This window comes from Buteo buteo, chromosome 5, assembly GCF_964188355.1.
Source record: "Buteo buteo chromosome 5, bButBut1.hap1.1, whole genome shotgun sequence".
Taxonomy (NCBI): Eukaryota; Metazoa; Chordata; class Aves; order Accipitriformes; family Accipitridae; genus Buteo; species Buteo buteo.
This window is the reverse complement of record NC_134175.1, coordinates 51,493,612-51,520,057: the sequence shown is the minus strand read 5'-3', so window position 1 is coordinate 51,520,057 and position 26,446 is coordinate 51,493,612. Positions and strand designations below refer to the sequence as shown.

General features: G+C 36.9%; 1 protein-coding gene across 12 annotated transcripts in view; it reads right to left on the bottom strand.

Moving 5' to 3' along the window:
• The window catches only part of MBD5 (methyl-CpG binding domain protein 5), a 147,410-nt gene that overhangs the window by 79,113 nt on the left and 41,851 nt on the right, over window positions 1–26,446 (bottom strand). For 10 of the 12 annotated variants that reach the window (XM_075028974.1, XM_075028970.1, XM_075028972.1 and 7 more), the window contains exon 2: window positions 15,987–16,084. The gene's annotated coding sequence lies outside the window, so the exon portion shown is untranslated. Of the gene's footprint in view, window positions 1–12,569; window positions 12,824–15,986; window positions 16,085–16,874; window positions 16,896–26,446 lie in introns of those variants that run through there. The other 2 variants (XM_075028975.1, XM_075028973.1) reach the window with 2 other exon arrangements.

Sequence of the window (26,446 nt, the reverse complement as noted above, 5' to 3'; positions counted from 1 at the left end):
AGTCATTTTGTGGCAGAGTCAATTTGACAGCACAGAGTCTAACTAACCTTTCTGCTTTTTTAATTTTATTCGCTGTCTTCGTCCATATACAAATCCCACAGCAAACTCTAAATTTGTTGCAACTGCACACTGAATGGTAGCCTGGGCCCTTGCAACACCAGTCTCAAAGCTGAAAATACAAAATTTATGTACAAGTATTAAATAGCACAACTCTGTTGAAGCAGTCAGATTTCACCTTGGTCTTCTAAATTCTTCTCAGCTGAACCCCACAGTCCTGAACTTTACCAACTGCAGACTATTTAGCATCTCTGTATTAATTTTACTGATATGTTTGATAGAAATGCATTTTTGTAGCATGCTCTCCAGATGCCACTTATCAGTAGAGAAGACTAACACATAAAACCAATAAAAAGGAATAGAAGCTGATTTTAATCTCTGCTTTCAAATTTTTGTGCAATCAGCAATAGAAGACAACTTGGAGACTGCCATGTGTGCAACTAGGTGTTCTCATACCAAGAAGTACATCTACCTCACCTTCAGAGCAAAGATCTTCTCTGCCCAAAATGACTACAGACACAGGCAGGGACTGTCACCCTATAAAGACAGTTTGAGATATGGGAGTTTTGAGAAGCTAAGGTAAACTAAAAAGCTAAAGGAGGTAGAATTTTTTCTTTTTTTTTTTTTTTCTTCTTTCCCACTGTTAAAGAGTAGCACTTTTTAAAAACCTAGTCCATGAAGCTTTTTGGAACTATAGCAAGATAATTTAACACATTATGCTACTATATAGTTGAGGTCACACATACTGATATTCACATTTTGCATGAATTTTGAATATCCTTAGCATTATGTTATTTGACATTCATGGAATCATCTCAGGTTAAGCCAAATGGCAATATATTGCATCGGGTTGTATTTTAGTAACTGCAACGCTGCGAGCTTAGCAAGGAATTCAGGACTTCAGGTATTTTGTATTATTGCAACGGCACTATGTACATTTACATACAGTAACTATTATATCAACAGAAAAGTTATTCAGTAATTTACAAGCATAACACTTAAGCACAATTATCAACTCTGAAAACCCACCAATTTGATTTTTTCTTTCTTCTTTTTAGCTGGCACTAGCACAAGAAGTTCTGGCATAGATTGTTTTCAGTTTGCACACATTTAAAACCAGTGTTGACTTCCTGGGACAGCTGATTTAAAATTGCCATGTTCCCTTTAACTGAGCAAGATTTACAAGAGAGCCATAAAGACTTCTTGTACTATTAACTGTTTGATTTCCAACACCCTAGAGCAAGGCTAATTTTCTCTTCCCACTATATACTAAAGTGACTTTCTCAAATCAAGGAAAAATGTAACAGGACTTCCTAGAGGTGGTATGCCTCCTCTCCTCTCTAACCCATATACACCATAAGCACAGATACCCCAGGATTTCTCCATGACAAAGCACAATATTTCTTTCTGGGGACTGGCTGGACAGCCATCGATCTGCTTCCTGAACTAGCAAGTACGCAAGATTTCAAAACATTTTTCACTTCCCCAAGCACCCCGGTCTGGCAGCTCAGAGCTCAGACCACTGCTCAGGTCCGAGCCTTTACAGCCACCAGCACCCTGGGGCAAAGCAGAAGCACTACGAGAACTCCCCAGGGAAGTGGTGGAGTCACCATCCCTGGAGGGATTTAAAAGATGGATAGATGTGGCACTTCGGGACATGGTTTAGCGGTGGACTTGGCAGTGTTAGGTTTATGGTTGGACTCAATGATCTTAAAAGTCTTTTCCAACCTAAACAATTCTACGATTCTATGAGGTGCTGATCAAATTTATGTCTGAGACCAAATGATCTGCACCCTTGCCTAACCAAAAATCTAGCCAAAGAACAGTGATTTAAAAATACTGTTCATAGAAGATTATATGAGAGAGAGGGAGAACGAAAGAGAAGAAAGGAAAGAAAGAAAAAAGGAAGGAAAGAAAGAAAGAGAAGCATGTGAACCTATGAGAAAGAACTGTGAGTACTGTACAAAGATACGCACATATTTTGGATACGAGAGGGACAAGCTTTTTGTCCTGTTAAACCACAGATGCCTGCTGCACCCAAGATCATCTCTGCAGACAAATCCTGATCTTGAGATTGAACTGTAAGCACAGGATACAAGGACTCGCTCCACTCTCCCAGTCCCTAAAAGACATCTCTCCTTCACGGCAATCCCTGGGGATGGACAGTATTTCCCAGCAGTTTCATACACCTCGGAGCACACAGAAAGCCAAGGGACTACATTGAGGACAAACTGTCTGCTCTTTGCACGCCTGTGCAACTTCAGATACTTGATGCTGTTTAGCAGGGTTTTTTTTTGTTGTTTTCTAATTATCAACTTATACATTCTCTGAATTTCCTTTTTTTTGTTTTATTAAGTAGCTGTTATATTTTTGGATTTAATAAAGTGCCAGGGATATAACACAACTCTGAGCTTAGTTTTTGTTTTTCAGAAGGTACAAAAAGGAACAGGCATCCAATTTACTTTTGGTATCGTTTCATTTAACAGCAATGCTAAACATATTCTTCCATTTTTTGCGTAAAATGTGATACTGCTGTTCAGGTGCATACTAACAGTTACCAGATAGCTTTCTGGAATGTTAATTTTATTTCAACATAAAAATTTGAAGCGTAAATAGTTTACAAAATGAGAAAGCAGGATGAAATTATGAAAGCAACCAGAACTGACAGCGTATGATGCTAAGGTAAAATATTTTCTAAGTGCCCAAGTAATACATCAGATTTCTCTACCTCCTTAGTAAGAGCTCATTCCATCTCCTCCTGCTCTCCCTGCTGCCAGCCCCATCTCCCGTAACACAGGAAACAATTCTTCAAACTGTGGAAGACGAGCTGAAAGTCTATTACTTCTAACTTAGTCATCAGTAATTACCTTGCTTTAGCATCACATATATTATACAAAACTCACCATGTACTGTTACTACTGGGCAGGTATCACTGAGTCTTGCAGCCTAGGTGTGACGCTTCCCCCTGCCTCTCTAATTGTCCCATGCATGACCTACGGATACCCAACTCCTGAGGTACCCTACCTTTAACAGAGTGAAGTAATTAGCTATTAAGCTTCTTTTGGAAGCATTCTTTGGAATGCTGTAAAACCTGGTATTTTTTTAAACACCTAACAAGTGTTTAAAAGTTTTCCCAAGCACAAGTTTTCCCAAACTGATTGACTCAGTTTTATCTCCTCCTGGATACACACTGATATATTGCACAATGGAAATGTGCAGTTTCTGTCAAAAGCCTCAGCATAATCTGGGACTTGAAGCATTGAGAACCGCTGCCCACGCCATGTAAGTGTCCATCATAAAAGCACTAGCTGTTGATGTCCTACTATCAGCTGCTATATACACCACCACACTAGTGAAACATCCAAACAGTACTTCACACAGAATGGAAACCTCCTCCTGGTGAGTCATCAGGATTTTTTCTTCCTTTTTTTTGGCACCAATACTGATCAGAGTAAATTAACAGACACGCAGGAAAGCTCTCCTCCTGCATCCCAAATCTCTAAAGCCATTTTTGGACTTGTGCGCATGAACCACTGAAACAACAACAGATGAAGAGACAGCTTGATTCCTGAAAAGGACTGGCCAAAGGCCTTAAATCTTGTACTTCTGTCAAAATACATCCAAAGATATCATATGTTAAATCTATTGAAAGCTGACTGTTAAAAACTTAAATCAACCTAATTAGGTAGACAGCTAGCCCTACCATTCTTTATTACGGATTTATGAAATGACAAAGGTAAAAAGCGTACAGGCTCTAGAGATCACCAACATTTGCATTTGAAACTACACCAAGATCATGTATCTGAGGGTGAGGTGAGTGAATATTAGATAAAATGCAAGTTCTTCTAATGTTCAAAGACTGCCTTGAAGGTGTAGCACGTTTTTAGCTATTTTAGCATATTTTCTTTAGAAGCACAGATTAGGTTTGGTTTTTTATTGTACTCTTTTGCTTCCAAGTCTTGAAAGTATTAAGTCAGCGTTCTCTGCTTTGAGCTTTCAGAAATAGTTCTGTATTTTGTTTTACTGTCAAGCCTTGAACTGCAGTGGACAAGGACAAACTCAGGGTATGCTGCCTCCGTAGGGGCGACTGGTCAGGAGGGAGCAGTGCATGAAGACAGGCAAGTGAAACCTATCTGAAAATGTGCGCCTGAAGTACCCAGGGGCACAGGATTGTCTGTGCAGTCTTTAAAGATCCCATGGCAGCAACTGCATGGTCAGACACCAATTTCTGGAGAGCTCTTCTTCAGCAGACGCAGAAGAGGGAACTTTGAGGAGTACACAACGAACACATTCAATCAACACAGATTAGGACAAATCCAGATGTGTCAGAGGTTACCCCGCCATTTACATTTGTTGGCCAAACCCTGAATCTAGTAATTTCTTGAACTTAAATCACCAAATTGCAGAAAAATCTACAAAAAAAATAATCCATGTTTAATTTCTCTAGAAAAATCTTCACAGGAGAACCTCATTAGAAACATCTTCAATAGTCCTGCAAAATCTTTTATTTTTTTCCTTTTATTAGAGCAAAAGAATCAAAGAAATGAACAACAGAGATGGCTTCAGCATTCAGACAATATTCCTTAATGTTGTCAATGAACAGTTTTTAGATGGGACAAAATACTAGATCAGTTGAAAGATAGATAAGAAAAAAATTTAACTGATATGGAATCTCTAGCCTAGAGCTCATATTACAAAACATGCTGCAAAAACACCTAAATGTGTCAAACCCAGAAGAAGGGCCAGGTGTTTCAAATGAGATGCCTATCCAGAATGTAGCAACAAAACACACTTCAATCAATACAGCGCTGCACTTTGTGAACATAACTGAAATGTTTTTTCAGTTCTGCCATCAATTTCCACAGAGCCAGGACCTAACTCAGACTTTAGTAATCGCATATGAACAATGACTGTATCCTCAAATCTGTATGCTTTAAAATCACCTTTTAATCAACACTAAATGACCATATTTAGTTCAATGCAAAAACACATAGTTCAATCCTAGACTCATGTTTTATAAACTTCTATTTCCACCTAAACAAATCATTTACTGTTGTGTCTGTCCAGTAGATACTTTGTACACTGTGGCTTGTTCCCCTGCACCCCGCCTTTTCAGTGAAAACATCCCATTATCGTAAATATTATATTAACTTGAATCTAAGCTAAAACCTACTCTAAGGAACACAGTCCTGCTATTCCAATACATAAAGAAGAACCTATAGCCCCCGAAACCTCTCCTTGCCTCCTTTCCCTTCAGCCCACTTGCCAGCAAGTTCAGTTCCCAGGCTGAAGGGCTAAACTGGTTTTAGCTTCTTATATACTTAGTTCTGGATTTAGGAATTGATCATGGAGGAGTAAGTCAGACCCTTCTTTCCTTCCAGTCAAAAATGTAATCCCCCTGACCCAAACCCAGAAGTCACTTACGGCTTTAGCTGCTCCACCAGAAGAGCTCTGTAATGGGAAAGGACAGACCGTGCCGGTCACAGAGCACTGAGGGATTCTGCAGAAAGTCAGTACCTGGAGTCTAGGCGCTAAATATACAGCAGTGTAATTTTTCCATATCACAGAATTTTGTGTTTAACTATATATTTGGGGCAGCACTAGCCTTAATAAATGTTTCAGCCTCCAAAAAATCTCTAAATTCTATTTAACATCCACCACATTGTTTCTATCAGCAATTTAGGGGATAAAGCAATAAGGCATGTCAGTAGTATAGCTGCAAACTTAGTATGCTATGTATCAATTTTATGCTAGAGAGCCAAAGCAAAAGTATGCTAGGCTGTGTTTCTTAGCACACTGTATGGCAGATCATCTTCACATAAATGGCCTTCACAAACTTTTCCCAATTGGCATAATTTTTTCTTTTTGCAAATAGTGCAAGAAAATGCTAAAGCATGCGTAGAGCTAAGGGAGATCGTAGAGCTAAGGGAGATGAAGAAAGTATACCACACTATAACAACAAGAAGCAACAAAACTATGAAAGATTTAGTACATATAAACAAACAGAAAATATTAAGTCCTTCCAGATGAAAGGTAGAGCAGTATTAATTCTATATAAAATGCAATTTCTTACTATTATAGGTAATTAAATATGGAAACAGTTTTCTAGGTGAAATGGTGAGCTCACTATCACTTCCAGGTTTCAAAACAAGATCAGGTAGCTTTCAAATAGGCGAGTTTTAATCCAGGTTCTGCGAAAAGTGATAGTCTGCATGCTGAAGGAAGCCAGAAAACAGTCACTGTGGTCTCTTCTGACCTTTGGGTTTTTAAATTGCTTTACTCTCCCTTAGATGCCTAGGAAAAAAAAAAAGGGGCCCTTCTTGGGCAGGAAAGTAAAACAAGCAGAGTAGATGTATAGGTGGAAGACAGAACCAAAGAATCTATGTCCAATTGAAGGCACCACTCCCAGCTTCGCTCAAAGATATGCTTTTACAACAAGTAATTCTAGTTTGGAAGCATTTTATCATTGATCAGCTGCACTTCACTCTTTTGCAAAAGTACTTAAACATAACTTTGTGCATTAAGAATGCGTTCACAGAGTCTGCTTCACCGGGGAAAGAGGCAGCAGCTATGCGAAATGCAGCTTGTCTCTCTTCACCCTGCTTCCCAAACGAGCACCGTCCGATGCGGTGTGCGGTCTGCATCTCCGGACCTCGGGCTTCAGCCTCATCAGCTTGTTCCCTACCCCCTCTCCCTGCAGCTGCAGCCAGGCTGGTTCATTTGTAATTATAAACCATCTTTTACTGTCTCAGATGGAATTTTAGCTTTGCATTCCTATAGCCCGAACCAAAAGTATTCATAAAGAATGCGTAATTTTATATGTTTATGTGGGACAATCGTGATAATCTAATCTGAGAGCATCGAACCTCATTCGGAAACATCTGTGTCAAACCAGTGACTTGTCCTCTCACATGAAAGAGAGGATTTCAGAACATCTTATCTTACGGCTGAATGACAGAGTCCCCCCAGTTGTTACAGCGGACGTTTAAACTTCAGTAGAACTGGGAATGACAAGCTTTTTGGGAAACGTACCAGGTGATCATGCTAAAGCAGTGACCCATTTTGCTAACAAGAACCTAGAAAGATCTTTCTTATGTCCTAGGAAGGCAAGAAAGCCACCATTTTCCAAGATATTTTGTGCCGCCAAAACAAAACATCAGTATTCTGCTCACGCTGTGAAGACAAGGCTCTTCTTTTTTTAAGAAAATGGACTAAAAAATAGGTGTGTTTAGGATGGTACTCCCACCATCTGAAACATGTAGGCAAAAAGTGAATTTGTTGTGTCATTGGAAATAGCATACCTGTTTTTAGAGATTTGAAATGTACTTCAAATTGTAGATCATCAACAAAACCCGATTTAAGAAAAATAATGAAAATCATTGTTTTTATGTATGTACTACTACTTCATAATAATTTCCACTGAAAAGATATTAGAAAGAAGTCTTCCAAGTACAAAGTAAACAGACAAAACCAACTGAACTATGGAAACACATTTGGTAGTAACCACTGAATTTTATACCATCATGCTGAGGAAGGTGCCTGGCCCAGTTTTTACTCTTCTCAGTCTTTGACACTGTAAACCAACTGGTTTTTACAGGATTTCAGATATGCAGATAAGGTATCAGGGCTATCCACAGTCTTAATATTATTCATGACAGATGGCAAAATCAGCTAAATATTAGTAATGTGGCATTTTTTAAGTAATATCATCTAAATCAGCAAATTGATAACTTGCTACACAGGAAGACACGTTTTGCAGATTCATAATACGAATGAATTTGCAGTGTGTTTGAAAATGCCCCTTTGCAGGAACAGCAGTGCTTTTCTCTAGCATCACTGGTTCCAAATAATTGTTTTCCAAAGATCACAACCAATTTTAATAACTATTAACCTGATCAAGGCATATGCATAGATTTCTCTTGATATAACAGTTAAACTTTACTAAGATTTACAGACAGCTTACTAAGATTTTTACACTTTAAATGGTATTATAAGAGTTAGAATGATATTTGAGTAAAATGATCTACTGATCAATCTTCCATACAGCAAAATAATATACTAGTATAATCTAAGTTAATGTTGAATTCATCATGTTTTTCAGCTAACAGCAGTTATCTAATCTTCTGCAAGTCAACGGAAACACTATCATTAAACTTTAATCAGATAAAGTTTTCTTACTTTCTACAGCTGTGAAATTTCATACTACACAGAAGGTACTCAATAACTTTACTAAGATTGCTTGAATATGAATATTTGGGGTTTATAAGTCCACAGAGAGGCCAAAAGTTGGCATGCAATTAACGACCGAGCGCTCCCTTTTACTTTCTAAAAAAAAAAAAAAAAGAAAAAAAAAAGAAAAAAAAAAGAAAAAAAAAAGACCTTTATTCTGTGTTGTTCTTATCTAATTACAGAGATGTTGTATGGGAACATACAGTGTTTTTATCCACGTCGGAAGACATCTCACTCTCTCCCATCTACAGAATGCAAAAGGCAAGGACTTTGACTAAAGCCTGGTGAATTTCCTTTCAGACTATGTAATACCCTTTCTTCCTTCAAGTGATGAAATTGTGTAAAAAAAAACCATCTGAAGCATATGTCATGGGTATATATTTAATTCTATACTATGAGAATACAATATAAATGGAAAGCTACTACATGAGAACTTCATTCAACACAATGAGTATCTTCCAGTCAGAACACCTACATGTCAGACTATTCCAGGCTGCCATTATGCCTACTGTCAACTGTTCATTTGCCTACAGAATCTATCCTATGAAAATGTCACTTGCTGTCACTCAAATACTTAAACTATGCTTGAGATAAAAAGAATATTAAAGCAAAAAGATATATACCTGAACCAATATAAATGTCTACAGTAGGAAATGTATAAAACTTCCAAGCAAGAACTAGTAGCATAAGCAAAAACAATGTGTTAGAAATTATCTAGGTGAGGTTAAATTATATACATTATAATACACGTAATATAAATTACACAGTTTTTGTTCTTCTGCTTTTACTGATGGTGCACCTGTGGCCAGGCTTCCTTCTCCATTTCCTGTTTCCTTTGTCAGGACAGCAATTAAGTGAGAATTCTGTCATGCAGCTACCTTCTCATAAACTATGATCAAATCATACATAAAATTCAACAATGAACATTTCCATTTATGCATCAATAGTATAAAAATAATAACATTTTGTTTTCTAACTTCTAAACAACATGCATCTCAAATACATTACAGTTACTTTGGAAAATTCACGCCGGGATCTATCTCCTACATAGTTTTGGTTCCTGTATTAAGGACTCAACAGATGGATGAAGCTGATGAGAAAAGATGAGGCATTTCAACTTTTCATGATAGCTTCCAAATGGAAAGTTTAGTTCACCTATCTTTTTCCTAAGCTTAAGTATATTTGCCCCCACTCTCAGAATGGTACCTATAAACTTTCACACACTAAGGATAAAACCCAGAAGAAATTTAATGAATCTTTCAAAGTGGGAGACTAAGTTAAAGCCAACTGTGGCAATTACTAAACCATCTTGGTGAAAATCTTGGCTCATTAATATTTTTCAGGAATGTGGTAAAAAATAAAAATAAACATTCTGTTTTCAATGACAGCTCTGGAGTATCACCACAGGTTTTCAGAGGAAGAGTGGCTTTTTTTCTTCAGAAACTTTGTGTGAGCTTGAATTTAAAAGCATCACTAGTTTTAATTCAAAAGCGTTTCACTGAACTGGGATCCTTCTAGGAGAAGAGACCAAGATGTTTGAGATTTACTGAGCTGGATCAGCAGAAACTAACTGGGGTAGGGTCTCCCTTCAGCAGAGATATGCCAACAGAGGCCAGTTAAAAACCTGAAAAACGACGATGCCTTGTTTAAAGATAAACCAACAAAAGCAAGAATTAGTTTAATTTCAAAGCTCTTATTTCCCATTGTAGGAAAGCTGTTGTGGCTATACTTAGAATATATAAATTGCAGCTCGTGGTAGTACAAGGCCAGATCGGATGCGGATAAATGCTGGTGACCCAAGCTGAACGTGCCAACTTCAAACCAGGGCTGTATGCAAAGCCGTGGGCGTGCTAAGAGTTCATCCCTTCCCACCAGTCCCTTTAGAGAACCAAACTCTTGCTTAACTGGAGCCAACTGCAAACAGCTCAACACAGAGCCAAAAGACAAGCTCCTGTGCCCTCTCCCTGCACATTATAATGAGGACAGAAATGAGGATCCAGGCCAACGTGGCCAGGCCTTTGCTGGGGGGACACCTGTATCTGGGACCAGCACCCACTGGTCAGAATCGCCAGTGCCAGTTACCCAAACCAACCACTGGCTGATGAAACACAGCACAGACATCTCTCTTTTTTTGTATTTTCACTTTCCTTAACCGTTTCAATAGATTTTCATCATGATAGTGGGCCTCCAAGGATGTGAATTTATAGTGAGGGGAAAATAAAACAAAATTAAATAGCAAAACAGGAAAAAAAACCACCTCCACAACCTTTCAGGCCACCTTCATGTAAAGAAAAACAATGGTTTCTTAGGTTTTCATTAACAGCCAGATTTTAAATTTGCTACCCTTGAGCTTCTTTGCAGAGCACTGTTTTTTCAGAAGGAATTATGAAAACAAAAATCAAAGATCTGAACTTGGTTTTGTGTTACAACAGAAAAGAATAATCCAATTTATCTTAGATACTACATTCTAACTACATTCTTCCTTTAAATATTTTGTGTAATTAAAAAATAATGACACTAACTCTATTATCTGTTATTTTAAATCCATAGCTCTTTAAGGAAAGACAAAGATGATGTGGTTTTTACTTCACAGAAATTTCTCGTTGTATTACAGGAAAACATAAGGACAGGTATTTGTAAAACTTTCTAACATCACGGACTGAAATAATAAAAAACCCCCAAACTTTCTGGAGATATCCAGGTTACTGTGGTTGTATGAAGCCAACCCTTAGGCAACGAATTCAGAAGCTGTGTGCGTGTATGTCTAGCTTCGCTAAGGAAAATTATATATTAAAAAGATGAATTTTAACAGTTTTGCTGTGATGTTACTAATTTTAAAGAGAGAGATGCACTGCAGTGTCAGAAATTTTTGCATTACTTAAATATTTACCTTTGAAATGACAATTAAACCATTGAGCTTGATTAATTTGGTCACAATAAAAAAGTGTTGGGACTATTTACTTTTGTTCAGGGTGCCTGCTGTTCCAATTTTTCAAAATGGAAAGCCCTTGTATTTTGCAATATTTATTTACAGTATCTGCTTCCAGAAAAGGTTCAAAATGGCAGCCCATATTTTATTTGAAAATTGTTTCAGAAGGACCAGCTAGAAAAGAAATGGGGACCATTGAAAATAAACTTCTTGCTCAGGTGAAATGTGAAAAACATGGCAGAAGAGGTACAAAATTTTCACCTAAGGCAGAGAATGACCTATCAAATCTACCACATTTGAAATGTACTCTAAAATTTGGCTCTAAAATGTACCTAAAAGTAGTCATATTGTGGAGCAATATTATAGGCATTTTTTTTTTTCCCCAAATCCTTTAAATAATTTCTGTAAAGTAACTTCCAAATTAAGTAGGTTTCCCTTTATTAAATTTAAGAACGTAGAATTAGTTTACATCTTGTATTAGTGAAAGTAACTTGGAATTTCGCAAAACCCCAACCTTTTACTATTAAAAGATGAGACAGAGATAGAAAATTGACTGTTCTCAGAAAAACATCAGGGCTTCAGAAAAGACAATTGGGCTCCTTGGTTTTAATGACAATTCAGGAAAAATTGTCCATCAATCCGGACTGCAGACTGCTTTAGGGAGAAAAATGATGCAACATGACGCTGTTCCTTCTCTGTCTTAGAATAACTACAATCAAAACATTAGTAACGACACAGTTCTAAGACAAACTATTTAGAGAAGAACTGTGTATGCAGCGCCAAGTCATACGTTATATACTTCAGTATAATTAAACGGCCTTATAAATCCTGAAGTTTGGATAGTGAGAGGCCCAATTTTGTGCTGCAATATATCATGAGTCCCAGAATTAAGCAGTTCAGAAAGTTCTCAACAACTACACGGCTTGCAGCTGGAGATGGCACAGGGGACTAAACAAGTCTATCATTTTATCACACAATATAAAAATACTATCTAGCTACTAGATTTTTCCATGTATTGTTTAAAAAGACAAAATACAAGAAACAGATGTAAACCTTACTTATCCTCCTTAAGTCTGCATAACCAGTTTTCTATTTTATTCATGCAATATTTCTCTGATATATTTTTGCACCCTTCTAAGTGACTAACAAGACAAAATATTATGAGGACTTGTAATGTATCATTCTGGTTTCTTTCACATGCTGAAATAAATAATACAAATCAATAAACGCCATCTCAGTTTACGGATAAGGAAAATCCACAGTGTTCATGCTAAAACTGCTATATGCGTATTAAAAATAACTGTAAATTCCAAACTGGTTTCCAACACACATTTTAAAGCTTTTTGAAACATACCGTTTTGGAAATGCAAAATTTCCATGTATATACGCACTACAGCAAGGATGCCATTTGGCAGACGGCTGATCTTTGCATTACGGTTGTGTGTAACCTTCTTAGCACAGCAGAGGCAGACTTAGCTCCTCCGTAGCCCTTCACAGACACGCTGAAGTAGCTACAGGGCTGTTGTACTGAAGTTGACTTGCATCGGCTGACTCAGAGCATGGGTAGAAAGATGTGCAACCTTCAAGACCCATCTGTGCAGACTCACCCTGAGAAAAACAGGCGCAAATCTGGAGCCAGAATAGAACAATAATTCTGGAAAGCAAGTGAAATGAGGGAAGACTGGTACCATGTGAGAATAGATAATGAACTTGAAATAGAAACTGGCTAATAGTAGAAATTACTTGGATGAGGGAGAATGAAAACAGAGATGCAGGACACGAGACATACAAGGAACTAGGATACAAGTAAGAATAGCTAAATGGGAAACTGAGAACCAAGAAGAATGAAATCGTGACTTCGAAAAAAGATGCCTAGGCCAACAATCCTTTCAATTCCTGTGCTTTTCATGGAGGATCGCTGCTCTCGCTTTTCTGGCTTGAAAGAATCTTGGAGTACTCCAGTTCTGCAACTACTGTAAAAGTATACAAACCCCAGCAGTCCATCAAAAAGAGCTGGCAAGGGAAACTCCTGGAACTGAAAATGTTTCTGCAAAATAAGCTGGGCTTCAGAGATTGCGTTTTGCTAGAAAGTCTTAGAGAAAACCTGTTGCTAAAAGGTACAGTAAAGCATAAAGGCAAATTCCTAATTCTATCTGCAGAGTGACATTTGAAAATTATATAGTACAGAAGATCTGGAACCACACACCGAACAATTAAAAATACTAGATAGCTCCACACTGATTAAATGCCATCTATTTATTGCAAAGATTTCCTTCTATGGAGAAAAATAGCATGCTATCATATAATTAAAGACTGCATGATAATGTACAAGGTACAAGTGGGTGAACCAAGGTCACTAAGGTTTGAAGTATTAGACTGCAAGCACAGTAATGCGTATTAAATACAAAAAGCCCCTGCATTTAAAAATAGATCAAATGGAATAGAAACAGTGTCTCCACATACCTATACAGCTGTGAACATTTTATTATCAGTAGACAAAGGAATACAAAATAAAAGCTAAGATGCTGAGAACGAGAGCTAAGTGGTTTTTTGGATTTCGTAGAAGCATTCTGAGGTTTATCCACATGTACATATGAAAACTTTAAGGAAATAACCAGTAAAACATTAACCTTACAGAAAGAAATATTTTCCCTGTCCCAGTTTTTCACATACAAAAAAATGTTTCTTCTTAACCCAAATGCGAACTTTGATAATTATTCCCCCAAAACGTTTGGTTTTCCTCTACCAAATGTTGTAGGTCCCCATTTTAGAACAAACAAAACCATACACAAAGGTCTATCCTTGAAGGAAACAGTAACAACAAAACAAACCCAAAAATTTAACCTCAACATGGCAGAGGTAGCAATTACCTCTCTCAGCTCAGTAGTGTTTATCTTTTAAATGAAAAAGGTCTTCCATTCTGGGGGTCAAAAAAAAAAAAAAAGGAAAAAGAAGAAAAAGATGAGAACTGCCTTCATTTCTTTCTTAATTTGAGCTTTGCTCTAATAAACAGCTACTGTTTGTTTCCTTATTTTAGGTCATGTAAGTCAGTTATGCATGCTGCACTTTTTAACTCTTTCCCACCTGCTGTTCTCTTGCAGCATCACCTGGGAGCTGAGAAAATCTAGAACAACGCAAAACCCAATGGAACCAGGGCTGCGTTAGCCAGTGTCCACTGCGTATGGTGATACATATGAGTAACATAACATTTTAGTGCCCTTGTAGTTAAACTTGGGCTGAAAAAAACCTCAAGAAAGTAAAAAGGGAGTTTCGTTCTGACTTACATAAAAAGAAACTGAAGGGGCAGTAAACCAGAAATGCATTAAAAACACTACGTAAATGAGGTACTTCATTTTTGTAACACAGAAGTGAGACAGATCTCCAACCCTGTGTGTCCCAGCCTGGATGCTCCATCAGGCTGGGTCTGGGCTAACTATGTGGTTCCAAGAATTTTCTATTCACGCTGCTTGAAAAATCAGTTACAAAGATCTGCAGAATGAGCCCTTTCCCAGCACATCAAGGCTGCCCAGACATGTCTAAAGGAAGCAAATTAGTTACAAACAGTGAACAAACTTTGTACTAAGTAGATCAGCTTTCACTGTGTTGCATCGCATGGTGTTGCACTTCAGGTGAAAAGACTGTCAATAGGGCCATGGCATCCTAACAACACAGCAAGCCTTATTCTTCAAATAAACAGCTAAGGAGAGCTATCCAAAGTTCAGATTTGAGAACTAAGTAGCTTATTCATGAACTTATCCATCCTCTTATTCAACACCATTTTACATGCTTCATTTTCAAAAGTCTCAGATGAAGTTGCTGTATTCAGAAGTTCAAAAATGAAGCTGTACCCTCATTTTGGACCTGTCTACTAAAACAAAGCAAAGCAAATATGTAAGTTTCCAGTGAATTAAAGTGCCCCATTAGGAGTTCAATTATATTCTGAAATTATGTCTTAATTGGTTTGCTCATAGATGAGCTGTACAGCTAACCAAAAATCTACTGCCATATAATCATCACTAAATTTCAGATATTGCCACACATTAAATTAACAGCAGATAATGAGTGGGAAAATTAGCTCTATTTCCATAACAGAAAAAATTCTTCCCATATTACCTAGAGTGTTTTATATACTTAGATTCAAAATAGAAAAAATAATACACAAACAAAACTCTCCCGAATATCTAACATTTATTTTGATCAAAAGCCCACACATTCAAAATAATACAAGTGGAGTGCACATCAGATTTGTGTCTCTAATATTTAATTAAAAAGAAGTCATGTTTCTAAACTTCTATAGAAATCTTCAAGAGATTGACCACTATTTTACTTCGTGTATTGCTGTCTGTTTATTTCTTTTCCACATAACTTTTGTCTTTTTGAGTAGTAATCCCCATGCCCAGCTACTCTTCAGATTTTAACATATAAGGTATTCCTGGTTCTCATCAGTATCACACACAGATATTGCAAATGATTTGTAGTTTGAAAAACTTGTGAGAAAGGAAGAATAAGGAATAGCATTAATTGCAGAAAAAAAGGACTTAAGGACTCATATTCTTGTAAATAAAAGGAGGAAAAGAAACCAAGCTCCTTCCATATAGCTTATTTTTCACATTAGTAGGATAAATAAACTTACTAAAAAAAGTTAAAACTTTTGGTAGTGTAGTCAGGCTCCTGAACTTCAGCTGCTGTTCAATTTTGGTTATTTTTGAGGTCAAAAACTATCTAACTTATTGCTTATATAAAAATGCATAATATAGATTATTTTATTTACCTTTGCTGTCTGAAGGAAACAGATTTCAAAGATCTTGTCTGTAAATGATATATTCTTCAATATTTATGCCTCCAATGACCACCATCGTCAATAAGGATCTGAAGAAAAACACCACAAAGCAGTATGTAAGCCAGGTTAGTTGCAACTAGACTGAGGATTTTTTAAAAAATTATTTATTTATTAAGAAGGCACAAAGTAAAATTGTGCATTTCACACAATACATGAATTTATTAGCTCCTGTTAAAAACAAAGAGAAGCACCAGAGCCATTACATGGGAAGGCATTTATCTACTTGAGGCATATAAATATACTAATGCAGAATAATTGTTAAGACTAAATACCTCAAACTTGGGAAATTCACTGTCATCATACCAAAATAACAACAGCAGTAATCATCCCATGAATTAAAGATTAGAAAAGACAAATAAAATTACAAATTAGTATTGAAATGCGTTATATTATAAGACTAATAGATTATGAAAAGTTAAACTACCTCCCTAAACTTTGATAAGTCAAATTAAAGGTAACTTTAAAACAACATCCCTAAAAATGCCAGTTATGTTTAAAAAAAAAAAAATTTTCAACAGTATAACCATACAGTGTAATTTCTTAGTGCTGTTTTCATATTTCAATAGCGTAACTATGAGAAGATGAATTTAAAAAAAATTACTATGCTTATGGTAAGGTCAGCATCAAATGAACTAGCCTGTGCATGTACTTTCTTTGGAATCAACTTCTACTAAAACGCCAAATAGCTACAATATTTTTTTTCAGGTCTCAACTTCTTTCATTGAAAGACAACCCACTTGTCTACTATAACCACGATAAAATTTCCACCGAGTAGTTGAGGTTGCCTGGGACCTTGGGAGATGATTTGGCCCACCCCACCTGATCAAGCAGGGCAACCCAGAGCTGGTGGCCCAGGACCGCGGCCAGTCGGACTCTGAACGTCTCCACGGCTGGGGACTCCACAGCCTCCCTGGGCAACCCGGTCCAGCGGTCAACCACCCGCACAGTAAAAAGGTGTTTCCTGATGTCCAGAACGTCCTGACATTCTCTGCTCTGCAGAACATTTCCTTAATGAAGGAACCTCAAAGCATAGCTGTGTAACACAAGACAAAGTTTGATAACAGCCTTAGGTCAGTATAACCAACCCTTATGTACACGCTCGATGGTATATACCAAACTAAGCCCTGCCGGTATCCATATAACCTAACATATGCTGCAATACTTTTGAAATCTTTCAGTCCTCATTTAGCAACAGATGCAATTAACCACAAGACTAATCAAGTCAAACAGCTTCCGTCTTGTAAACAATTTTCCCCTCTACTCAGTTGATTCCACTTGGTTTAGACTTTCTCGGATTTCGGAGGAATCCAACTCTGAGCGAAGGAAAACCTACTGCTGCCTCTTGACAGGGTACAACCACAGCAGCAATCCAACTTGGGTTAACACAAGCAACTAATTCGTCTTGAATATATATTTTTTTTTTAGAACATGATTTATCTATTTACTCATTCATTTACTTGCAGGCCTAGGACATCCGATTGCCAGCAGTCAGGACACATGGGAAAGGTGATCAGATCACCAGATTACTTAGCAGGCTTTGTGGACAATTAATTGCTGCTTAAATAATAGTTAAATGCCTCTAATAGCAAAAACACTTAAGTTTTTGCAGTTTGCCTGTATCAATGCAAAAAGTTATTTCATCTCAGTTTTATGATAATGCTTTATCCGAATTGTCTATGTTTCTTTCTTCTGAAATCAATCCAAAGCCCCCCAACTTCCATCATCTGAGAATAAACACTTTTCAAATCAACTTCTTCTGCAAAATAGCAAGTTATTGAATACTTAAATGGATATTCTCTGCTCTTTCTAGTGCTTCCAAAAATTTAGAATCCTTGTAGAAAAGATAACTGTCAGATCAGTCCCTGAAATAAAATTGCATAGGCTATACCATGATTATGCTAACTCTTCTTTTCTAATGAAAAATCTGAAAAAGAAATTGGACGTACACTGTGCCTTGATGCTTGCCAAACAGAGTTGATGGATTGGTATGGGGAAAAAATTCCAGATACAAAATGACCCTATTAACGTAAAGTATTAAAAAGCTGCTGCGTACGCACCGAAAGTGACGCTGCCCCAGCAGACTGCCACTGCATTTTCAGATATGGTTCAAGACAGGGTTGAGGGGCAGGAGAGTAATGGAAAAAAGTTTCAAATAATCTAACGAAATACCTTGAAGTGCACAGAAGCAGCCTGTGAAAGAAACAGGCGAACAACAAGTTCTGCTGATAAGCTGCTCCAAGTCACTAAACAACCCGATCTAAGATACCAGATGTTGCTGCGTTAAGGTATGCCGCGTGAACATTAAACCCAAAACAATTACTTTTAATTCAACAGGTCTGTATCTTGTGCAGTCCTGACATAGGCTTCTTTTCATAGCTATGCTTGGCTTTGGCTGTACTTGACTTGTTTTATAAGCCAAACCAATAAAGTCAGAAGAGCAAACTGGTAACGGAAGCCAAAGCAGAATCCATCAACAGATTTGTTGAATAAGTTCAGCATGGAAGATACTTATCAGTGGTTACAAACCAGAAAGCACACCTGCTGACAGGGAGATCTTAAAATTGAAGATGCACTGAGAACTGGAGTAAAAAATGGGGTTTTTTTTAAGGGAGAACACATAATACAGAGCAACTACAGGGAAATGAATGCAACATTTCATTGTGCCATTTTAAACAATTATTCTTTAAAGTGTTTCAGAGTCTGTGACTTGTTTTCCCCAAAGTGACTTTGTGCATGTAATTTGATATTGAGGCTTTCTATCAATTGCCCTTCAAACTTAGCATTCAATTTTCTTAAGAAGTTGAATCATACCCAAAAGTCCCCAGATTTTTTAAGTGCCACTGAAAAAATATTTTTTTGCCTGACAAGTAAATCATTCTCACTTTGCCTTTTGTGTTAATAGATGGTATTTTCTTTTTTTGTTGGCACTGAACTGCACAACCGAAATCCAGATATTTAAACTTTGTTCCCATTGCAGATGTTATTGCTGATCAAATTTAATAATCTTTCTCTCATACATAACTGCAGTAATTGTAAGGGTATCATTAATTTTGTTCTCAAAATCTCTAAGCCTTCTCAAAGGAGTTTGAGCATCACATCACAGGGAAAAAGTTTCTTTTGTGTCAAACCACGTGGTTCAGGGGAATCTTCTAAATCTCTTGGGACCTGTTTGTTTTGCTGAACGGCACCCAAGCATTTTGTTATTTTTCCTTCATATGATTTTAAGATCATCATCCTAACAGCCAGAAGGAGTCACTATGATCTCATCTTCAATTAATGTGAATTTACCAATGAAATTAAAACATTTTCTTTCTAATAACACATTATCTTATTTACAATATCTGATACTGTTATGTCATTTGACACTGACACAAAAGACACAGTTACATAGCACTAGAAATAAAGGGACTCAAAACAGACATTTTCCGTCTTAAAGAAAATCTGTATTCCCCCCCCCCTTTTTTTAAAAAATTCTCTAGCACCTTGTTTTGAATGTTGTTCCTCTAAATATCCTAGAGTATGAAGAGTTGGTTCTACAAGATTCTGCATCCTAGTCTGGTGCCAACCCACAAAACATATGTCTCTGCTCAAATGTAAGAATCTGTTTTGATTTTTTTTTTTTTTTTAATTTCTTCCTGGACTGGGGACAAAACATTTATTTAGATACAACTCAACATTTAGTATCTTCTGAGATATGAACCTTTCTAGATCGCAAATTTATTTTTGTTAATTTATTCCTAAACAGCAACTTTGAAAAAGCTAAACTGTCTGAACACATGACAATAATCATTTAAAGTAAATGCTCAAAAATCATTGGGGAAAAACAATAAATTTGGTTTAGACATTATTTTTTATGCTCGTGGGTGCTACTAAGTCTTAAAACCATCAGATTTATTTTTAACCTAAATATTTTATTGCATAGCTATGCAAAAACATCAATATGTTTTTCTAATGTCATTAGCCTTCCATTTGTTCCCCCTGTAAATAGCTCTTCTACTCTATTTTTGTATTTTTTGGGATAAGGTAGATTTTCCACAATTATTGACGCAACGGCACAAAGTATTGTTCAAACATTTTACAAAAATAACTCGAATGCAGAAAATGATACAGCATAGACCACCCTGACCCCATGACCGGATTTCTTTAGATGAGTCTCTGGGCCGGTCCAGAGCTCTGGTGGCGAAACCTCGCTTGTCCGTGAGTTGTGGTAACTGTCCACATCCACGCCACACAGGGGGTTTGCTTTTAATTAGAATAACACAAATGCAAACAAAAGACACTCTAACCTCAGGAATTAAATATTTGCATTAGTTTCAGCAAATAAGGCTCTTGAAAGAGCCAGCTTCTGCACAGGCATAAATCAAAAGTAACTTTGATGAAGTTACATGAGTTACTTCAAATCACATGGGTGAAAAACATGCCCAAGCTTCATACAGATGTTTAGGTATTAAAACAAACCCATTAGCTTGGACAGGTGCAAAATCTCAGACCACCTTCTTTTAGATAAGGGAATATATGTGAGAGGCACTAGCACAGAAATACTACAAAGCCTTTGCAATCTCCATCAGTCATTTGCCTCTGGGAGGTATGTTTTTCTTAGTTGTGAGAAAAAAAACCTTACAGTCGCATGAAGATTATTTCACACTAAGATAAATGTACACAGAAAACGTGAGAAATTTTAGTACGCATAATAGAATATCTGCATACAGCTACACAAGGGTAACTGAAAGTCTTTTCTAGATGTTTTTTTAGTGACAGATGTAAAGGACTAGTAAATTTGGAAAACACGAAGAGATCTTTGTTTTCCAGCTTTCTACTTTAACACCCACAAACACACATGTACGTCACATACTGGTGATCACACCTGATCTGCATATTGGAAGAGGAAGAAAGCAACAGGAATAAGCACTGCACAAAACACACCGCGATCCTTAACAAGGTTACATCCTCCTCCGATTTTAGAATCCACAAGATGATTCAACTCACTTGCAAAGGCTACCACTGGAAAAGAATTAAGAGGAAAAAGCACGTGTTTTTCTTTTTAGGTTCCACAATAATGCAGAAAAGGCAGCCTGTATATTTTTTTAAATTTATAGTTTTAAGCAAGAAATAAACAAACCAGGTCTGCCTTGTTTTTGTCAGACAAGGAAGCAAGAACTACTGAGATCACATGACAGACGACTGCTCCGATATTGTTCTAAGAAAAATTTTCATCTCGCTTTTAACTGTTATTTACCATTTTATTGACACCAATATAACTGAATTTTCTAATTAGCATTAGGGAAAAAAGAAGACATTTTAGCTAAAAGTATGAAAGCCTCACTAATTTTATCACCAGTAAGCTGGTGAAGGCCAGTCTTTGCAGTTTTCAAGCATTCTCCAGCAGCACTTGGGCCCGCGTCATTAACGAAACTTCCCCGTCATTGCACTGAGCAAAGCGGGACTTGGCAATGCAGCGCACTGCAGTCCTCAGGGCAAAACGCTGTGGTGTGGGACTGCTTCAATTTGGGCATTGTTTCTGTAACAGATACTTGCTTATAGATATCTATTTTTCACAATGTTTAAGTCTAAACCGTATGTGCATACATATAAATATTATATTTATAAGCATATACAAAATACAAATATGTATTTTCTCTATGTATATAGAGAACTGATACTTTATTTTTTAATACAGTCAAAATCCCAGTACTATTAAAAGTTCTGACAAACAAAACAATATTTCTGGAACAAAAAGCCATCCCTCAATGAGACACAAACTACATGATAAAGACATCCCATTTCTCTTCCAGACATGAATATCTACATTTCCTTCCTTTCTAGGTTACTTCTAAATACTTACTTAGGAGCTAATCTCTCTTTAAAGCTGAACACTGTAACTTCTTCTACAATTAGCAAAAGCAAAATTCTCCATGGAGATTGTCTAATGTGCAACCACCTTCTGTAGCATCATAGGACTTTAGGCTGTACATCTTAGGAAACTAAAACTATACTTGAGCCTACATAATTGGTAGAACAAAACAAAAGAGAAAAAACCAAAACAAAGACATAAAAAAAACCCCCAAACTCCCCTATCAACCAAACCACTAAGGAAGCGTGCTCCCCTAGTTCAGTCCCCACCATGCATTATACTCTGCCACATCATTCACTAACACGCGAACGCAGCATCGACTCTTTTCTTTCTTATTCTCACTTATTTGATACTACCTTAATAGTAGAGCACGCTCTTAAAGCTAGAACGCTTTACGTGAGTACAGAAGTTATGACTCATTCAACTGAGTATGCAGAAGCTTTTGCATCAATTTATTTCACATCTCAGCTGGTCTTTGAGTCAGGCTGCCCAACCAGTATCTATACCATCCGCAGACAGAGGAAGATGAAGAACATCGGGTTTAAACTCTTAGTTTATCAGAGAGAAACAACAAACCAGGAAACTCTGAGTGCTTCCATGGGAACAGGCGGAGGACTGGGAGCAGACCAAAGTGAAGCCAGAGTGGGAACCAAGAGTTACTATGGACACCAACAGGAAGAGCCTTGCCTTGCTATGAGTTAGCCAGAAATTAAGATGAAAGATGGGAAAAATCCCCCATTCATGTAAGTTAAACAAGGGAAAAGTGAGGGGAAGTAAGTCCCGTCCTGCCCTAAGAAAATTATTATCCATAACAAACTAGGTCACAGAAGTGAGTAACATTTACTAAATATATGCTTTCTTTGTAGTTACGCAACCGCTGTCAAAGTAATGAGATTTACTCACATTTCACTCAAGTACTCTTTTGAATTTTGACTAATTAAAATAACCACTAAATGACCAGTCACAAATACCTCACCTTTCACTGTAGATGACACATCAGCAAATCTGAACAATCTCTCCAAAAAAAGATGGTTTTGACCTTTTTTGAATTTCCATATACAAAATAAAATACTTTGCATCTATACTGCCATTCATCCAAACATCTAGTGTATCTAAAAATATACTCTCAAATGTAATCCATTTCCTAAGTCATGTGAAGATGACAGAGTTCTTACTTTTCTAACAGAAAACTGTGGTAGAGTGATTTTTAGTGACCTCCTCAAATTCTTGGTATGTTGGTGACACAGTTGGAAACAAAATTTCTATCAACTGTAATCTTGTGGTTACAACACTGCAAAGATAGTTGAAATTCTTTTGAAAATGTGAAAAGGCATAGATCGGGAAAAATGAATGAAAGGATTAGGAATACTACCTGTTGGTTTATTTTTGGATTGAAAAAAAGAAAACAGAAAAATATTTCTTTATAACTGTATTTCTTTATAACTGTATCACCATGCTTTACAACACGTTGTTCTTCCTCTGCTGTTTAGATGATTCCAAAAATATTCACCTCCGATTTGTGGCAGTTGCTATCACCCTAACAGCATTTTATAGCTCCAGGGCAGTCTGTATCTATAACAAATCTGTAGAGAACTGATGTCATAGTAATAATTTTTCTAAACATAGAACTAAAGAATGAAGGAACTGCATTATAGAACTATGGATACAAAGCTTTAGTTTCTGAATGGCTAATTCCTACCCATACTTGAATTTAAAACCTGCAAAGATGTTACAAGTTGGACTAAAGTTCTATTTTTGGTTGATTTTAAGAAAACTGCTTACTGACATTTACTATTATAAAATAATTAGCGTTCTTGTGCTTTCAAACACTGAATACCAGAAATCATGACACTGAATCAAAAACTGAAAAGAGGACACTACACAGCAGATAAAACACTGACATCTCTTCAGAGACTTTCTTTTAAAATAGGAAAAAAAGGCAGCATTGAGCCTCAGTTGTTTGAAGAAATTTTCTTCTCCTCCAAAATTAAATTAGAAATATTTAGAAGCACAAAACGTTGTAAATTTAAGAATGTATGAATTTGTGATGATTACACAGCAAAAGAAAAAAAAAGCATCTCTTCAGATATATCTCTTGTTTTGTTTTCTGATTTCTTTAAAGAACAGAAAAGGCAATCAAATGCAACAGAAAAATCGTATTAATCGGCTGATCTTGTGACAGTTTCCATTCAATGTTATTTTTCCATTCATTTAGCTGCAACAGATTATTCAGCACAGACAGCATAGTTTTATACCATGTTTCAAATACCAATAGGCGGAATGCTACTGCTTTGTAGAAAACTGGTACCAAAAGTGGAGGAACATAGGGACATCACTAGAGCCCCTGTTACCTTTTCAGCAGTTATACCCTAATATCGGGTCCCAGGTTAGCCAGATGTCTGATAGCACCAATTATACGTGGCACTCAGTAGAGCAGTAGTCCTTTTTTACCTCTGGCCAGACTCTCAAAACAGTTCAATATCCTACTGTGCCAGATGACTTTCCCACCTGACAGGAAAAAAACCCCACCCCAAACACTAAGAAAACCCCACAAACATGAGAAGAAGAGGCGGATGGGGTCAGGGGCTACAAGAAATAGGACGGCAAACGCTGCTGGACCAGAGTGTGGGTGTCTGCGCGTGTACAGAGTTCCTGATGCGTGGCAGGGGATACGGAACAGGGCAGCGCTAAACCCTGAAAAATCATTTTAGGTAGAAGATGTAAAATGAAAACTCCTGTGGAATCACTGGATCTCCAAGTGTAATAGATGCATTCATAGCAGTACGAAAGGGTGAGCTGTTCTGCCTGGTTACGGGTACTACCACGGCTGGGGGCTTCCCCTGTGTCTGCACGACTCCGTGTTCTCCTGCTCATTGTAATTTACCTAACTTCTATTAATGTCTAAGCAATAAGTCTTGGTGAAATTGTAAGTAAAATTAAATGGATATTTCCATGAATTCGTAAGTAAAATTAAATGGATATTTCCATGAATTTCTAAGTATCTTATTTATTTTTAAGGAAAGGAACCAGAAAGAAGGTCTAGGAAAAGTGTTTCTCTGAATTCTTAGAAACATAGTTAGTAGGTTTCAGGGGTCTTTTCTGCATTTTAATTTCAATATTCAACTGCTAATAACTGTTTATAATTTCCCAGAACAAGAAGTGTTTTTTGCCTGTATTTTAACATCTGTAGTTTTACAAAGGAGTTCTCTTTTGATGGAACTCCTAGAAACAAATTAATTCACAAGTGCCCCCAAATCCCACAAGATTTAACAGAGGAATATTTCTTTATATTAGCAGTGCATGTTCATCATCAAACTGAAATCTAGTGTAACTTTTCAGGTGAGATTAAAATGTTTTCAATGCATGTATCTGAATACATAAGCCTAACACCTACTTTTTCAGGCTTTACATTCACATATACCTATTACTCTACCTGCTTCCCCTTCGCCCTAATGTCTGGAAAAGAGCAGGACAGAAGGGCCACCCACCTCCTGAAACAAATACACAACCGGCTGCTGCCAGGGATACCAAAGAGGAGGCACCGCAGGTTCTGACAATGGGAAAAAACAAACATGAAAGGTAAGGAAAAGCAGATGAAAGCTGGGGACATGCCCTAAATACCAACATGTCTCATTGTCCGAGTGTTGCTTTGAAAAAGACCCCTAGAGCACAGGAAAGATTGTTCTAAAGACAAAGAATAGTTATCAGAAGCATGAATTAAACAGGAAATAACAGAAGACAACAATTCACTAATTGGCCAGGTAAGCCAGTATATGCTTGTTTAAGCTCAAAGTACGAGTCATATTTACTATTTTTTCTTTTTTCCTCCATTAACGTGATTTGTAGCACTGCCATATTTATAATGCTTTTAAAACAAGATGGTATACAAGTAAGAAATTCTGATTGATTACTATCAGGAACAATGAATATAATCTTCCAAAACTTCATTTCTTCCTTTTGCCAAACTTAGATCAGCTGCTATTTAGCTGATGATTTAGGAGCATCCACAAAAGGCATCAGGAGCAATTTCGTTACGCAAGTCTAATTTAATAAAAAATACCTTGCGAGATGATTGTATTACTAACAGAACAGAATTTATCTCCCTTTTTAACTATGTGTGTGCAGCACATACAGATCAGTCCTGTGGAACCTGCAAATCACTCCAAGAAACTTCAGAATACTCCTCAAATGTAATAATGCAATTTTTTTTTAATAGCAAATTTATTTGAAGTTATGCCTGTATTCCTTCCTTGGTTAAATAAAAGATAAAATCCTATTTCCTCCCAGTTCACTGCGCTGCCTTCTTGAAAAGCAGACTTTCTAGGCACATTAAAAAAAAAAAAAAGAAAAGCCTTAGGAGGTTTTTGTCCTTCTTTTTTATTTTTATTTTTTTAAATAAGGAAAATCATAATTCTGGATGGACTTCATAATTTTTTCTACCTCATTTCCCCTCCAATATATTTGCCTGCCAGATTAACAACACTGTTTCTGTGTGACAAATCTACTGTGCCATTTAATCAGCTTAGTTCAATTGTAATTT